The sequence below is a fragment of the Coenobita brevimanus genome, unplaced genomic scaffold, assembly GCF_032717465.1.
Source record: "Coenobita brevimanus isolate Jiangsu-jjx unplaced genomic scaffold, ASM3271746v2 jjx.HiC_scaffold_1980, whole genome shotgun sequence".
Lineage (NCBI taxonomy): Eukaryota > Metazoa > Arthropoda > Malacostraca > Decapoda > Coenobitidae > Coenobita > Coenobita brevimanus.
Window position 1 is genome coordinate 104,971 of NW_027642865.1, and position 10,018 is coordinate 114,988.

At 43.1% G+C, this 10,018-nt stretch overlaps 1 long non-coding RNA gene across 1 annotated transcript; it reads right to left on the minus strand.

Annotated features, from left to right (window-relative positions):
• Nucleotides 1-2,180: 2,180 nt before the first annotated feature.
• Nucleotides 2,181-9,432, minus strand: LOC145389724 (uncharacterized). Its single transcript, XR_013895504.1, has 3 exons — nt 9,240-9,432; nt 4,332-4,427; nt 2,181-2,328 (listed from the first exon to the last, which is right to left on the minus strand). It is a non-coding gene; the product is annotated as an uncharacterized LOC145389724 (long non-coding RNA).
• Nucleotides 9,433-10,018: the final 586 nt, after the last annotated feature.

Genomic DNA, 10,018 nt, shown 5'->3' on the forward strand with positions numbered 1-10,018 from the left:
CTCTCTCTCTCTCTCTCTCTCTCTCTCTCTCACACACACACACACACACAATCCTATTCCCCCTTGTTATGTACCCACCTCTCTCTCTTTCTCTCTCTCTCTCTCTATTTATTGCCAGACGCCTCAATCCCGTTTAGGGTGGCCACAAACAAATCGCCTCCAAGTCGCCCTGTCCCCCGCCATTTCACTGCCCTGCTTCCAACTCACACCCCCCTCTCTCATATACCTCTCCACCCCATCCCTCCATCTCATCCTCGGCCTCCCCCTCCCTCTTCCCCCTCCACCTCACTCACATACACTCTCTTCGTCAGTCTTTCACCCTCCATCCTCTCCACATGGCCAAACCACCTCAGTGTGTTCCTCATAACGCTTCCTATCACATCCACACCACAACGCTCCTTTATATCCTCATTCGTCAGCCTGTCTCTCCATGTGACTCCACAGGCTCCTCTTAAATAACTCATTTCCACTGCTCTCACTCTTGACTTGTGTCCTTCCAACAACGTCCAAGCTTCACTTCCATACGTTAGAGTTGGTATCACAATACTGTCATGTAGTAACTTTTTCACTTCCATGCTCACTTCCCTGTTTCTTATCACTGCTTTCAAAGAACCAGCAACCTTTCTTCCCTGCTGTACCCTTTCAAGCACTTCACCCTCCAAACCTCCATCCTTACTCATCACACTACCCAAGTACTTAAACATACTCACATTTTCCAATTCTCTCTCTCACACACACAAAACCATCTCCCCTTACTATGCTCTCTCTCTCTCTCTCTCACACACACACACACACACACACACACACACACACACACACACACCATTTCCCCTTCTACAGTATGTACCCTGCCTCTCTCTCCTGCATAAGGTGTAGGAGGTAAACTTTTTTTTAACATAGTGTAAAGGTCTAACTAAACAGTAATATGTAATACTAAAGATGCCACTGCAATATAATAATTTGGTCCACAAAATATATATATTTTTATGCATAAATTCTGTAAGTTTTGATGACTTTCATATGCTGATATTATTTTGCTGCCAGCTTTGGTAATGGCAACTTCAGTGTTACATTGTACACTAACACTTACATTATACAGTGATGCAGAACAATGGTATAACTGATTGACAATACCAACATCACATACGGCTGTACTCCAAACAGTACTTAGCACAAGAACAGAAGACTGAAAGAAATTTGGACCATGTTAAGGCAAAAAGGGCATAGACAGGCAACTGAAACAAGATTGTAAAAATGTACACACAAGAATTTATTTTTACAAAATAACATTCATTTACTATACATATATGGTACATGCCTATACTCTCTTCACCTTAACTTGGCCCAATTTTCATAGTTTTGTAGCTGAAATTCTTGTTCAATGCCAGAAACATCATTTTCATAGCACTTCCTCATGACTAGCACAATATACTAGGCAATCTCTTGTTACAAGTACAGTACTGTACAGTGATAATGGAAAAGATGTTAATTTTAGGCCAAGTTAGAGTGCCGGTAAAAACTGTTTAGTAATATTAGTTGTGCATTCAGACAAACTATTATTCTGACACTTGAAGCCTTTGTGGATCTAATTTACATTCACTTACCCAGGCCATCACAAGAAACTAATGGCAAAACTGACTGGCTTTTACTGTGTTGTCTCCAAAGGCAAACATTTTATGCCCCATACTGAATGGCCTTGGTAAAACTTCAGTGTTAAGTGGTTAAAAGCTACATTAAATTTTTGCCTGCACACATCAATGACTTAGTATCAATTAACTACCAGTAATATCTATCTACCTATTGCCAGACGCCTCAATCCCGTTCGGGGTGGCCACAAACAAATCGCCTCCACGTCACCCTGTCCCCCGCCATTTCACTGCCCCACTCCCAACTCACACTACCAGTAATAGCTTTAGAAAATTGTCCTCCTGATGCAAGGGGTAATAGAAATTCACATAATGGAGCATTTAGAAAAAGATCCACTGATCCAGCTCTACTCATGTCAGTGTCTAAGAAACATGGTGAGCATTAAGCATAAGTCTGTTCTTATATATGTACTACAACTCTAACCTGGGATTTAAAAAGAAAAGAAAAAAAATGATAGTCCCCCCCCCACACAAAACCTTCAGTGAAGAATGTCCTGTACATAATCACTTTAGTCCAGGTCAATTAATATACAACCATTTATACGTACAAAACACACCTACAGTATTTGCATGACCATCTTCTACCTATGGTCAATAAATAAAACTTCAGCAAGTGATATGACGGATGTTAGAGGCAGTGAGTTGAGGAGCTTGGACAACAGGGAGAGTGGATTGCTGCAGCCTGGTAGGGAGAGAGACACTGTGTTACTACAGTAATAAGCAAAATAACTGCATAGGTAGAGATATTAGGAAGTTTACTGACGACAATATGGGCCCTGGTGTTATAGTACAGCAGGAAAAACATCAATATGGATAAAGATCAATATTATGGTAATATTTCTTATTATGCTGATGATCATAACTGATCATCAGCATAATAATAAATATTGCCATCATATTCATCATCTTTATGATGTTTTTCCTGCTGCTGTAGTCCCAGGCTCCTCTGAAGGTGAACCAGTGAACTACAAGCTCTTATCTTGCAGTCAATCCTCCTTCTTTCAGGTGATAACAAGACTGGGTACATGGTTATATCAGTGCCACTGCATGAAGGCATCCCTCTATACTGGCTACATGGTTATATCAGTGCCACTGCATGAAGGCATACCTCTATACTGGGTACATGGTTATATCAGTGCCACTGCATGAAGGCATCCTTCAATAGTATTTTGATAAACAAAATAACAAAATACTACTTATATGCTTTCTCTTCCTGGATCCTACCTAACCTGATGTTTTAATGGAATTAGGGTTATCCATCCATCCATCAACCAACCCTATGCTGCCCCATGAAGAGTGTTGGAGCCCAGGGCTAGGCAAGTTGGTCCTGACATTTAAGATGAGAGTGACCAGCCTCACTCATCCCTGCATGGCATTACATGTGCATTATACCCCAACCACCCCTTGGATATTAACCTACATAGGCCCAATCTGACTGGAGCACCTGAATTACCCACTAAACCACCAGGCGCCATAATTTGGTTATATGGTTACCACCCAGCACAGTAAATGGTTTCCTGGTGTACAGGAAACCATTTCACTTGTCACTCAGTGTAGAATCACCCACAGGCAGAAGGAAGAGGAAAGAATGAAGGAAGGCAAGACAGAAGAGGAAGGAAGGAGGACAGGAAATGGCAGACACCCAAAGTAGCACTACACAGTGAGTGGATGGTGAGTGCCCCCACCTACCAACAAGTTAGGGTGGTAAGGATGCAGGGGGGGGGGGCTAGTAATCATCTCAACCCTATCTTAAAAAAAAAAAAAAAAAAAGTTGGGTGACAGTAGGATTGGGGGGGAAGGGGGATGACCAAGGCCCATCATTTAGAAACTGACTAATATCTCTCCTACTGTAAGTGATTATTCTGCTTATTACTCCTTACTATCATCTTGTGTCATTTAAATCATTACAATACCTCCCTATTCAGCATAAATAACATACGAATTGACAGCAGACAGCCCCATCCAAAAATAATTAGCTAAGGAAAAGACGCTACGCAGCCTCCTTAAGTTACGAGCACATGGACCCGATGGTTATGCTGATACAATGACAAGCAATGCTCTTTTGTGGCCTATTACACAGGCAGCTGGAGGTACTCAGTGCCAACTGGGCAACGGTTACCAGCCTCACTTGCCCACCCCTCAGATGAAACCCTTACAGTGTCCATCCAGCTGGACCACCTTAACCCACTGAACCACCACCCACCATAGCAAATGACATGGCATATAGCAAACCATTTCACTTGTCACTCAAGGGGACTACATAGGAGACAGGGAAGGATGGGGACAACATGAAGTAGAGAGAGAGAGGGGATGGGGGTGAGGATGGGGACATCAAAGAGAGGGGGAGATGGGGATGCATCAAGGGGGGGGGACTACATCAAGCAGAGCACAGAGGTGGGGGGCGGCACTACACTGTGTGGGCGGAGAGGGGGTCACTATCAAATGGAAGGAGGGGGAAGGGGTGGGGATAGAGAAAAGGGGGGATGGGAAAGAGGGTGACTGCACCCCCACCTTCCACTATTATACTATAATTTTCTTAATGATAAATACAACCACCGTTATTACCAGTGTTTCACTTTTCACAAACTAGACAAATGATGAAGGAATAAGATAATTTTTAATCCAGTGGACATAAAATGTATTTTATGTAAAATAAAAACAACTAACCTTCAATACAATAATTACCTTGGGCATCAAGAAGGGTGAGTATGAAGGCACACTTAGGTGTCAACTGGCAGTCCGTCTCACCCTTATCGTAGCTAATCACTTGTCCTTGCACCTCTGTTGTGAATGGGATCAGAACAAAACTGGTTAAAAATAATAATAAATTGTTAAAAACCACTCCTCCAACCATTATACAACCCTTCAGTGCCCCATCAGGAGCACATGTACCTGGGTCTACACACCTTAGTCCAGGCTAGATTACGAAGCATGTGACCAGGTGCTCTTTCTTGAATAAGGGAAGTGTTGGCAGTAAGGAAGAAGGAGGAGGCTGGAACTAAGAGAGAAGATGAGAATGAAATGGAAGTAGAGGAAGAGGTTGGCATAATGAGAAAAGGAGGGGGGGGGGGGAGCTGGCATTGAGAGAGGAGAATGGAGGAAGAAGGGGTTGGCAATGTGATAGAAGGAAAGGAGGAGTACTGAGCTGGCACACACACACAATGGAGAAGGAAGAGGCTGGCACAGAGATGGAGAGGAAGAGGAAAGGACTGGCACTGAGACGGAAAGGAGGAGGAATAAGGAGCTGGCAGAGAGAGAGATAGACAGAAAGGGGTGGGCACTGTGAAATGAAGGGAAGGAGGAATAGGGGGTTACAAGTGAGAGGGAGGGAGGGAGAAGGAGGTGTAGGGGAAGTGCAACGAGAAAGGAGGAATCTAGGTGTGAGGGACGGGGGACTGAGGAGGAAGCAAGGTGTAAGGAAAGTGCACTGAGAAAGGAGGCAATGAGGAGTAAGGGAAGTGCACTGAGAAAGGAGGGAGATGAGGAGAAGGCTGCAAATGAGAGATGGGGGGGGGGTGGATAAGCCTCTGTGAAGATAGAGGGTGGTGGTGGGGGAGGGGGGAGAAAGGGGCTGGCACTGAGAGAGAAAGGGATGAGAAGGAAATTACTAACACTGGGTGAAGAGAGAGAGGGGGGGGGGCTAGCATTAAGAGAGGAGGAGGAGGAGGAAGAGGCTGGCACTGAGGGAGGAAGAGTAATGAAAGCTGTTTAGGGAAAAGTTACCAGTAAAGAAGTTTCAATCCTAAGATCAGCCGATAAAAATTTTTCATTGTGTGGGTACCAATAAAGTATTACCAAATATCTGGCCCTTTCAGTATGAGGTCTTTAAAGTATTTATTTTCATTATCCATAGACAATTAACGTTAACTGTATTTTACTTTGAAGAGAGTACTATCAGCGTCTTGGCTACAGGAAGTCATCCCAGTTCGATAAATTTGTTAAGAGAAATTTTAAAAATAAATAAAAATTACACCATTACCATACTGAAAGGTTTAGGTCCAAATCACAAAACATTATCCACAGACAGTTTAAATTTACTGTATTTTTTAAGAGAGTACTGGTAGGTGGTGGCAACCATCATCCACTCATTTGATGTAGTGCTGCCTTTTTTTTTTTTTTTTTTTTTTTTTTTTTTTTTTAATGCGAAGAAGAAGGAATCAAAGGCCATGAGCCCGCAGTAACAGTTCCCTCCAAGAGAAAAGCAAAATACAATAGAGAGCCAAATTCAAGATCCGATCATTTTGAGATGCCTGGACACACTGCGTTTGAAAGACTGGAGATCATAGGCAGCAGGAAATACAGATAGAGGGAGACAGTTCCAGAGCTGACCTGTTGCATAAATGAAAGACTGGGAGTAACGGTTAACTCTTGCATTAGAGAGTTGGACAGAAAAGGGATGAGAGTTTGCTGCCAGACGGGTGCTACGCGCACGTCGTAGAGGTGGAGGAATGCAAGCAGACAGTTCAGAGGAGCAGTGACCATTAAAGTAGCGATAGAAAAGAGATAAAGATGCAACAGTGCGGCGAAGAGACAGAGGTTGAAGGGAGTCAGTAAGAGGAGGAGAGTTAATGAGACGAAAAGCCTTTGACTCCACCCTATTGAGAAGAGCTGTGTGTGGGGAGTCTCCCCACACATGAGAGTTGTACTCCACACAGGGGCGGATAAAACCCCTGTATAGAGTCAACAATTGTGCAGGGGTAAAGAAAGAACGGAGTCGGCTTAGCACACCCAATCTTTTGGAAGCAGATTTTACAAGAGATGTAATACTTCTTCCTTAGCCTTTATCATTCTTTTTCTGTGCCTGCCCTCCTCTCTTCCTATTTCTCCTATCTTTCCTGTCACTTCTTATTCCTTTTCTTTCCGTTATAGGTGGCTTTACATTGAGTGACAAGCCAAATGGTTTCCTGTAAGCCAAGAAACCATTTACAACGCTGGGTGGTAACCATATAACCAAACCACACATGCTCCCTACGTGTCAAGTGGGTTGGTGGAGGGTTAGAGCCCCTCCCTGTAAAACAATTAACTCAGAGTCAAATGGCCACCCCGTAAGGGATTATGGCGTCTGGCAATAGATAGATAGACAGACTTGCATCTTGGCTGTATGTGGTTCGTCACAATTCGATAAAATTGTTAGAAGAATGAATTTTAAATATACATCATCATACTGAAAGGTTTAATGGGTCCAAAGCACAAAAGGTTAAACTTCAGTAGTTTCTTTAATTATACACTCACTATTGGCTGATTATTTACTTCAGCATTATATGAACCTCTAGTGATGAAGAGTCTGAAATCCATATTTAACTCCTCCAGTTACATCCCTTGATATCTTGGCTGGAGGTAAAGAATAAAAACTATATATATAAACCAATTAAGAAAACACAATTATATAATAATAACAATAATAATAAATCATCATCATCATCATCCAGACCTCCTTTCCCACCCAATGGCAGGGTGAGGAGTAGCAATGTCCAGACAGCCCAAAATTGCCCAATCCAATGGGCCACGCTTCCGTTCACTCATCATTCAAGCCCCCAGAATCCTGGCTCTATCGGATACGCCAAAAACATTCACCACGTGCTGTAGCTTCACATATCGTATCCGACAGAGTCAATCCAGACGCTGCCATGTTAAAATGGGGTGCCAAAAATCCCTGATCATGCACTTCTCCTCACAAAATTCATCCAGCCAGCTCGATCTCCTGTCAGTTCCCTAGCCTCACCGACTTCCAAACCTCTCTTCCTCACACATTCATCCACCATATCTCTCCACCTTCTCCTTGGCCTACCTCGCCTCCTCCCTCCTTCGAATTCGCTCAGATATACCTTCTTCACCACTCTATTGTTATCCATTCTCTCCACATGACCATACCATCTCAGTGCACTCTCTTCAATTCTGATGTCCACCGACTTCCTCACTCCACATCTTTCATGGATCACATTATTTCATATCCTATCCACCCTTTGTACTCCACATACATTCCTCAGCAGTCCCATCTCCACTGCTCTTACTCTTGACTTTTCATTTTCATGCAACACCATAGTCTCACATCCATAGGTTAAAGTTGGCACTAACACTCCTTCATGTATTTCTTGTGCAGCTGCAACACTCAAGCCTCTGTTTCTTATCAAGGCCTTCATTGCACCAGCTACTTTTCTTCCTTGTGTCACTCTACTTTCAACTTCTTTTGCATATTTTCCTCTCTTTTCTATCACTGTACCCAGGTATTTGAACTCTCTCACCAATTCCAATCTCTCTCCATTCACTGTTACATTGCACAGGAAGTCACCTTCTCTCAATAACCATCACTTTACTCTTTTCTACATTTACTCTCAAGGCACGAAGCTCACAGACATCAGCAAAACTCTGCACTAGCCTACCAAGCTCTTGTCCGGTACTTGCAAGCAGTACTGCATCATCAGCATACAACAAATTTGAGATATTTCATCCATCACCATTCATTACCAATGCCATCCCTCTCTCCATTACTTGTGTTTTCACTTCCCTCATCACCCCATCCATATATACATTGAACAACCATGGGGACATCACACAACCTTGTCACATGCCCACACTGATTGTGAACCATTCACTTAGATGCCCATTAACCCTGACACATGCTTCACTACCATCATAAAAACTCTTGACAGCACCTAACAGCTTACCCTCTACACCATACATGCGCAAAACTTTCCACAATCCTTCTCTGTCCACTTTGGCGTATGCTTTTTCCAGATCCATGAATGCCATAAACTCCTTATGGTCCTTCTCACAAGCCTTCTCTACTATCTGTCTCACTGCAAATATTTGGTCCACACATCCTCTGCCACTCCTAAAGCCACCTTGTTCATCACTCACTAGGACTTCCGATATCTCTCTTACTTTCTCTATAATAATTCTTCCATATACCTTTCCTACCACACTCAGTAAGCTTACGCCACGATAATTTTTGCACTCACTTCGTTCACATTTATTTTTGTACAGGGGTACAATCACAGCCTTTTTCCACTCTGCAGGCACAGTTTCACTCATCCATGCCTTCTTACACATCCCCAACAAGCACTTCATTCCATTCTCTCCACTACATTTAAGCATCTCTGCATACACCTCATCAACCCCAGCTGCTTTCCCATTTTTCAGCCGCTTCACAGCACTCTTCACCTGTGCGAGTGTCATGTCTCCTGGCACTGCATTCCTTCTCTGCACACCCCCAAAACCAATCATGTTTACAGCTGCTCTGCTCTCTCTATCCCCAATCATCAGGCTTTCAAAATATTCTTTCCATCTGGTCCTTACTTCATCTCCATGGGTTAATAATCTAACACCTGCATCCTTCACACCATCCCATTTCTTACCGCTTTCACTTCTACATTTCCACACCTCTTTCCAGAATAACTTTCTATTTTCAGAGTAAATAAAAACTAAGCCAAAAATTACATGCCAGATTTGTCAGTAATATAAATCCACCTGACAAACTATGCATCATCCAGATATCAGTGGAGTTTCGTTACCTTGTGATAAATACACAGCTGGACACATACAAACAAAGGTAAATGCATAAAATGACAGCAAACACAGGCAGATATGACTAACCTTGCATCATCCAGGTATTGGTGAGTGACTGGAGGCAATTACCAAGAGACAGTGCTTGTTTGGGCAACACTAAAGCCCTTGTGTGTTGCTGCTGCCCCTCCACAGAGGATGATGGGCAGGCCAGGGGATGAGGGGTGGCAGGGTGGAGGAAGTGGGAGGCTTGGCTGATCAGTTTTGCCTGCCACACTAACAATCTTGCTCACTGGCTCAGATTTGATACTTGCCGAATGCCCCCGTGGGAGAACGAGTCACTTTAACTCCTCTGCAATTACATTGATTTTCAGTACTGTATAATCCTGCTATATACAGACGACTTGATTCTGCTTGGGTAGATATAAAAACTTGAGAGGTCTGACACACCACCAGACTGCCTGTTCATACAAAGCATCCCAATATTTCTCCCCCAAATCCTACCAGAGAAAAGGGATGAGGTAGGATCCCCCCCACCTCCCCACCAGAAAGACAGAGTATAACAATCACACAGCATACCCAGTGACTTATGCCAGTTATCAATATATCACCAAACAATGAAATAATGGCTCCACCTTATAAGTACAACCTGGTTGATCATCTTCCCTTTAGCATTTCTAAACTCCTGTAACACCTACACTTATAAAGTATTAAAGGTACTGTACCACTCAACTTTTTCTTTACCATTCACACATGCACTGCTCAAAATGGCAATGTGGTTACTCATACAAAACCCTAATACAAATGGGCTCCTGACGGTACCAGTAGTTATGTTTATGGAAATCTGTTCGTATGAAAGAGTACATAAC